Source organism: Astatotilapia calliptera, chromosome 9 (assembly GCF_900246225.1).
Source record: "Astatotilapia calliptera chromosome 9, fAstCal1.2, whole genome shotgun sequence".
In the NCBI taxonomy this organism is placed as follows: Eukaryota; Metazoa; Chordata; class Actinopteri; order Cichliformes; family Cichlidae; genus Astatotilapia; species Astatotilapia calliptera.
In genome coordinates, this window is record NC_039310.1 from 22,255,857 (window position 1) to 22,263,019 (window position 7,163).

The 7,163-nt window shown below is 44.9% G+C and overlaps 1 long non-coding RNA gene across 1 annotated transcript; it reads left to right on the plus strand.

The window, feature by feature from the left end:
• Positions 1-3,761: 3,761 nt before the first annotated feature.
• On the plus strand, positions 3,762-4,458 carry LOC113029870 (uncharacterized). Its single transcript, XR_003273512.1, has 3 exons — positions 3,762-3,958; positions 4,036-4,185; positions 4,267-4,458. It is a non-coding gene; the product is annotated as an uncharacterized LOC113029870 (long non-coding RNA).
• The last annotated feature ends 2,705 nt before the right edge of the window (positions 4,459-7,163 follow it).

Below are 7,163 nucleotides of genomic sequence, written 5' to 3' on the forward strand. Positions count from 1 at the left end.
TGTAACACACAGCTACAGTAATAAAACATATCCTGCAGGGATTCACATCCTCACTCCTGTTAGACACTCACTTGTGAAAGAATCATGTCTTACATTACAGTCTTATGACTTTATAACTAATTTAACCCGTGAATTAAGAAAGTAAGTAGCAGCTACTCAGACTCAGCTTTATTTTCGTTCAACTATTTGATATGTGAATGAAACACAGATTCGTAGGTTATGGTATTGTCACATTTTACCAAACAACAGGTATAATACTATAAAAAAAACTACTAAAAATACTAAACTAAATCTTAAAAACTTAAGTACTAAAATATGTTAAAATATAAATAATGAAGCTTAATATATCTTACATCATGTGTGGCAGCGAGTAGCAGTAGCTTAAGATCATTGTGGTGTGTGTTGTTGTTGTTCATCTGTGGTTGTATCTACCAAAGTTTATGAGCTGGACACTATTCCAGGAAGCATGTTCAACATCTCCGAGATTTTAAACTCCGAGATGTTGAACATGCTTCCTGGAATCAATTCTGGGTTGATTAAACGTGACATCTCCAAGTTAATAAGTTCACCTAGAGTTAAGAACGTGCGCGAGAGGCAAAGGAAAACCATTATCGATGGAACTCTAACACCAGGATTCACCACAGCAACCGGTAAAGCCAGTGGAGGGAGGAATATGAATGTGTGTCAGTGTGGGTCATAAAGTTTAACTTTATGAAACAGTGAAACAGCAGGAGACGAAAAGAGTCATTTTAATTAGCTGGGACCTCTCTGAAATTATCATACACAAAATAAAATACTGATGTAAAATATTTATTAATGTAAATTCATATATGCAAATTAATATTTTGCTATTCTGTTTTTTTCCATTTTCAAGAAATTAGAATTTTCTGGCAAGTATTTCAACAATTATTTTATATGGTCTTTTTTCAATATATAGCCAGCTTCAGTTTTCATTAGAAGCTGGAATCCTCATTTTACATTTGAAAAAACAACTGGAGATAAAAATAAGGAGAAACAGATTACACATCATTTACTAATGGACCTGTCATATTGGCTACCCGGATAGCAAAAGACTCCAGAGGCAGATCTGCCCTCAAGTCGCATTTTTCCATAATTTCGGTAAACATTTATTGTACTGATGGGCTGTATCAAACTCATTCCTATAGACGATTTGATTGTTTCAGCCATTACTGGATAAAAATCCTTCATGAGATTTAAAGAAAAACTCTGCTTCGGTTTTTCACCATTTATAATTTGAACTAATACCAGCCCTCACTGATAGATAATGGCTTTTTCACAGACATAGCAGAGATGTCTTCTGAGCTACTACTCATAGTAAGAGTTCACAAACAGTAACTGTTTCAGTAAAGGCAAATATTTTTAGATCTGTCCATATGCTGGTCAGAAAGCTTTTGCTGTGTCTTTATAAATTTAAAAAGATGAGATATTTTGAATAAGGACAAAATATGCCACCATGAATGGATTCAAAACTGATATGGACGGGATGAGCTGGTAAATGATGCAAATCGCAGACCAAGTTTGCTGATCCATTGTGGAATCTATAACTCTTGGGTTGATCGGGTTCAGAGTCAGTGGGTAGACCCACTGATAATAAATCAGGTGATTTTTGGTGGAAAATAGGTTGTTATTCAGGCTCTGACTTTCAGACACTGCACCTTAAAAAAGTTGGTTTGACATCATTTAACGTTTGAATCACACAACGTTTTGAATGCAGGTTTTTGAAAGCGTGTTTTAAAGTGGCTTTTTTATATGCACTATGCAGACAACTCTGCTCTGAACATTTCCACCCTCCGGGCAGTTTTTTGCCAGGCCTGCAGAGCCTTTTCACTTTGCTCATTTATGCAAACACAGACATGTATGTTCATTTATTATGTATCACTGTATATAGTGAGATTATAAACAGACTTTTTTGCCATCTAAATAACAAATTATTAATGATGTTTATTTTTCTTATTCTTTGCACGCTACATATTTATGGCACAGTATAAGTCAAATAAAACAATTACAGGCACTGTTAACATTACTGTTGTGTTATCATACATGCATGAGATAATAATGTTACAATGACGACTTCCATAACCCATAGAGATGCTGATATTTCCTGGCTGTTTTTAGAATAAGTTAGGAGTTAGTGAACAGACATACAAACATACAAGGTCTTCATGGTGGTGTGGTGATTAGCACTGTTGCCTCACAGCAAGAAGGTCCAATCCACCACTTGGCTGGAGCCTTTCTGTGGAGCATGTTCTTCCGGTGTTTGCGTGAGTCCTGTCCGGGTACTCCGACATCCACAGTCCATAGACATACGCCTATTTTTCCATCAGTGAGACCAATTACAACACGACAAATGATTGCTCATTGATCAATGTGTTATGTGTCTAAATATTTCTACAGATAACTTTAATTTAAATAGTGACTGCTGGTTCCAGTGCAAGGGAACTGGCTGAAAGCCTGGCAGCTGCATTACTATCCAACAAGTTACAGAATTACAAAGATATAGAGTCTGATCAGATAATACATGGTGTAATCATTGTCTCCATTCTAAAAACACTCCTGTTAACTTTAAAAAAGAACAAATGTCTAACTAGGATTTAAATGTCTGCAAAAAAAGTAAACTTCTGCAAATCAATTTGCTCCAGGAGTTTGTTGAAGAAAACCAGTCAGTGAGCAAGTTCACAGAATCTGTTACCCCAGTAACTGACTGAGAGCGAACACTCTCAAAGCTCTTAGTTAGCCCTGGTTCCTTAAATAGGGCTGGATTTTTTTTTTTTTATTACATCCTGACACATTTTTAAATTGCAGGAGGGCGTACTTTCTTTTTATCATGTCGCACCACAGACGTAAAAGAGAAAGAAGAGAGAGAAATTAGGATTGAAGCAATACTTTCTTTTCTTTTTGTTGGTGTGTCTGGCCAACTTAAACATCTCTGATTGGATGGAATGGTAGTTAACCTTTCTTCTGAAATGGGTTACAAACAAGGAGACAAACGAACAAACAGAAACCCCGTATGCACTCCTGGACCTATTAGAACACAATCATTACTGTGGCCCTGTCCTTCTCATGGCAGTTGCAAGAGCATCCAATGAAGCAAAATGTCAAGTTCAGCCCCAAAGGGTAATTAGAAAGCAGAATTTGCCATTATACTAAACAGATTGGCAGTTAGATATGGACTGACGGTGCAAATTTTATTTAAAAGGTTTAATTAAAATTCAAATATAAAATATAATCAATGCAATAAAAGAAAAAAGGAATTCTAAACTGCTCTTGGAAGAGAAATAAATGACTGAAAAAGGATTTTCTCCAATACGTGTTGATGTGCTGCCAGTACAATCCATCTGCATTTCATAATATTTAATGCTTTGTAGAAATTCGGATCTATTTTTGTTTATTATTTTCCTGGTGAACAGGCGGCATACTTTTCTTTAACATATGGGAGTCATGCTTGGCAAGATCCTCACACAGAAATCGGCAGATTGTAATAAAATATGAAACCTGTAATTCAAAACGCAGCAATAAAATGTCAACTTTATCTAACAAATGGTCTTTAATCCATTTAGTGGCATGAAGGTTAGATAAAATAACCAAAAAATAAATTTCTAAATTATGTTTAGGATAAAAAAAAAAAAAAAATCTCAGTATTTTTTTTTAATTTCTAGATGAAATTTTACTATAGTAAAAGTGTTTAAGTAAAGCAATGTTTTACCTGTTGTTGTACAGGACACAATATTTGGTGCCAGCTGGAGGGCTGTGAAGTTTTGCCCTGGGCCCCAACATGTCATGGTCCGCGGCCCGGCGTCTGAGGTGCTGATGGGATGCCCACTCCCGTGGGCGTGGCCGCTGACTCCACACCTGCATCCCATCCCAGGCGATCACCAGGTGGACCATTTAATCCTGCCCAGCCTGCTGCTCCACGCCAGTCCGTAATCGTCCTTCAGCGGTAACGCACACCTACGGGAAAGTCCTTAGGCAATCCTATCCGTCTGAACTAGTACTAACTCTGCCTTGTATACCCAGATCACTGCTCGGCATGTTTTGAGTCACCAGCCTGTCCACCTGCCTGTCCAGAATTTGGATCACGATCAACCCCAGCCGCCTCGCCCTTTCTGGAGCTTCTCCCCACGGACCCTCACCCCTCCCTCCGGTTCCCTTGGCCCCGCTATCATCGTAAGACGCGTACACTACCTCCCCTCGTATGCTGCCGGTTTACCCGCACCCCAATAATCCTTTTTTCTTTTTCTGTTTCAGCCTCCCACGGTCCCGCTCTCGGCGTTTCCTGCGCGATTCTTCTCCCGGTCCCTCAGTTTCTCTGGTTCCGTGCGTTTTCTCCCTTCTACTCTCCCGGGACACTCTCAGTTATAATAAAGTTTATTTTTTCTCTCGTACCGCTGTGTGTGTGTTCTGCTCCTGGGTCCAGCTTGTGTGTTGAACTTCGGTTCTTGACAGTACGGACTGGCCAGTATCGACCAGCAGCTTCAATCGCTCCAGGACCGCTACCAAGAGCTCAGTGACACTCGGGAACAGCTGCGAACCAAGCCGCCCGATCCCGTGCCCCACGGCGTTTCGCCTCCGCCTTTGGAGCCCTTCCACGGGGAGTTAGACCTGTGTGGGGGGTTCCTTTTTCAATGCTCCCTGTTCTTCAGCCGCACGCCACACGCCTTCCCCACGGATGCAGCTAAAATCTCCTATTTTGTAGGTTTATTACGGGGACGTGCTTTAACGTGGGCTGAGGCCTATTTAACATCTCACTCCATTCGTGATTGCGATTACGATGATTTCCTGGAGGAGTTCCGGGCTACGTTCTCCCCTCCGGTCTCGGAAGATGACGCCACACAGAAGTTGCTGGGGCTCCGTCAGGGGCGGCGCAGTATCGCGGAGTACCTAGTCGAGTTTCGTACCAGAGCGGTCGCCGTGGGTTGGCCCGATTCAGCTCTCCGTGGGTTTTTTTTACGGTCACTAACCGACCAGATGAAGGACCAACTAGCTTTTCACGAAGAGACTAAATCCTTCGAAGAATTGGCTTCCCTCGCCCGTAGGATCGATAGTCGCCTGCGGGAGAGGGATGCCGAGCGGCGGCTTAAACCTATGGGCTCCGTATTGCGCCCCGGGATCAGTGTTTCTCCGCCCACGGCTGCGTGTGCGCGCTCTCCGTCGCCTCCCCCGCCCGAACCCATGCAGATCGGACGCTCTCGGCTTTCTCCGGAGGAGAGGGAACGCCGATTTCGGGCTGGAGAATGCCTGTACTGTGGGAGGCCCGGTCACCGCATCGCTGTCTGCCCGGTCCGCCCAAACGACCCGGCCCACCGGTAAGTCCGGGGATACGGGTGGGCAGCACGTTAAGCACTACTAGACCCCGATTACTACTGTCCGTTACCCTCGTAACTAATAACCAGACCTTTACATGCTCCGCGCTGGTAGACTCCGGGGTGGAACAGAATCTTATGGATGAGAGACTGGCTAAGAAATTAGCTGTGTCCCTCACGCCACTCGAGCCGCCCATCCCTGCTTCCACGTTGAATAATCAAGTGTTTGCTTATATCACCCACCAAACTGCACCCGTACAGTTAGTCACATCAGGGAATCACCAGGAGCAGCTTTCCTTTTTCACTTTTCCCGCTCCTGACACCCCGCTTATCTTAGGTTACCCCTGGCTACAGAAACGTAACCCTCGCATCGATTGGGCCGGAAAGAGGATCGCGAGCTGGAGTGTGTTCTGTCTGGCGAACTGTTTGGGGTCGGCCGTTCCCTCCGCCTCAACGAAACGAAATTCAACCCCGCCACCCGCACCGGACCTCTCTTCCGTGCCCCCCGAATATCACGATCTTCGGCAGGTGTTCAGTAAGGACGAGGCGCTCTCACTACCTCCTCACCGTCCTTATGACTGTGCCATTGATTTACTCCCGGGAGCTTCGCTGCCCTCTAGCAGACTGTATAACCTGTCTCGCCCCGAAAGAGAAACCATGGAGAATTACATCCAGGAGTCGCTAGCGGCAGGACGAATCAGGCCGTCGTCCTCCCCTGTCGCTGCGGGTTTTTTCTTTGTGGGAAAGAAGGACGGGACGCTTCGCCCCTGCATCGATTACCAGGGTCTTAACGACATTACCATCAAGAATAAATATCCCCTCCCACTAATTAATTCTATTTTTGACTCACTCCAGGAAGCCACAGTCTTCACCAAGCTGGATCTGCGGAACGCCTATCACCTGGTTCGAATACGTGAGGGTGATGAGTGGAAGACTGCCTTCAACACCCCACTGGGGCATTTCGAATATCTGGTGATGCCATTTGGACTAACCAACGCCCCGGCGGTTTTTCAAGCTCTAGTCAACGACGTGTTACGGGACTTCCTAAATGTGTTTGTTTTCGTATACCTAGATGACATTCTGATCTTTTCCAAAACACCCGAAGAACATCACATCCATGTGAGAAGCGTACTACAACGGCTGCTCGAAAACAGGTTGTACGTCAAGGCGGAAAAATGTGAGTTCCAAGTTTCATCCATCTCCTTCTTGGGCTACATTCTAGCAGGTGGGCAGGTGAAGACCGACCCGGTGAAAGTCAAGGCAGTGTTGGAATGGCCGGTTCCGGAGTCACGGAAGAAGCTTCAGAGCTTCCTGGGGTTTGCGAACTTTTACCGCCGCTTCATCCGGAACTACAGCCAGGTGGCAGCGCCGCTCACCCAGCTCACCTCACCCAAAGTGCCCTTCACCTGGTCCCCTGAAGCCCACGCAGCCTTCGCTAAGTTAAAACGGTTATTCACTTCCACACCCATCCTAACCCACCCAGACGCTGCTAAGCAGTTTGTTGTAGAAGTTGACGCGTCTGATGCGGGAGTGGGAGCAGTTCTCTCCCAGCGGTCTGGGCCTCTGAATAAGCTCCGGCCATGCGCCTTCTTCTCACGCCGACTCACCCCCGCAGAGAAGAATTATGACATCGGCAACAGGGAACTGCTAGCCGTTAAACTCGCTTTAGAGGAATGGCGCCACTGGCTGGAGGGGGCCGCTCAGCCCTTCCTCATCTGGACAGACCATAAGAACCTCCTGTACCTGAGAACCGCCAAGAGGTTGAATCCACGCCAAGCTCGCTGGTCCCTATTCTTCGCCCGCTTCAACTTCACGCTCTCCTATCGTCCAGGATCGCGGAAC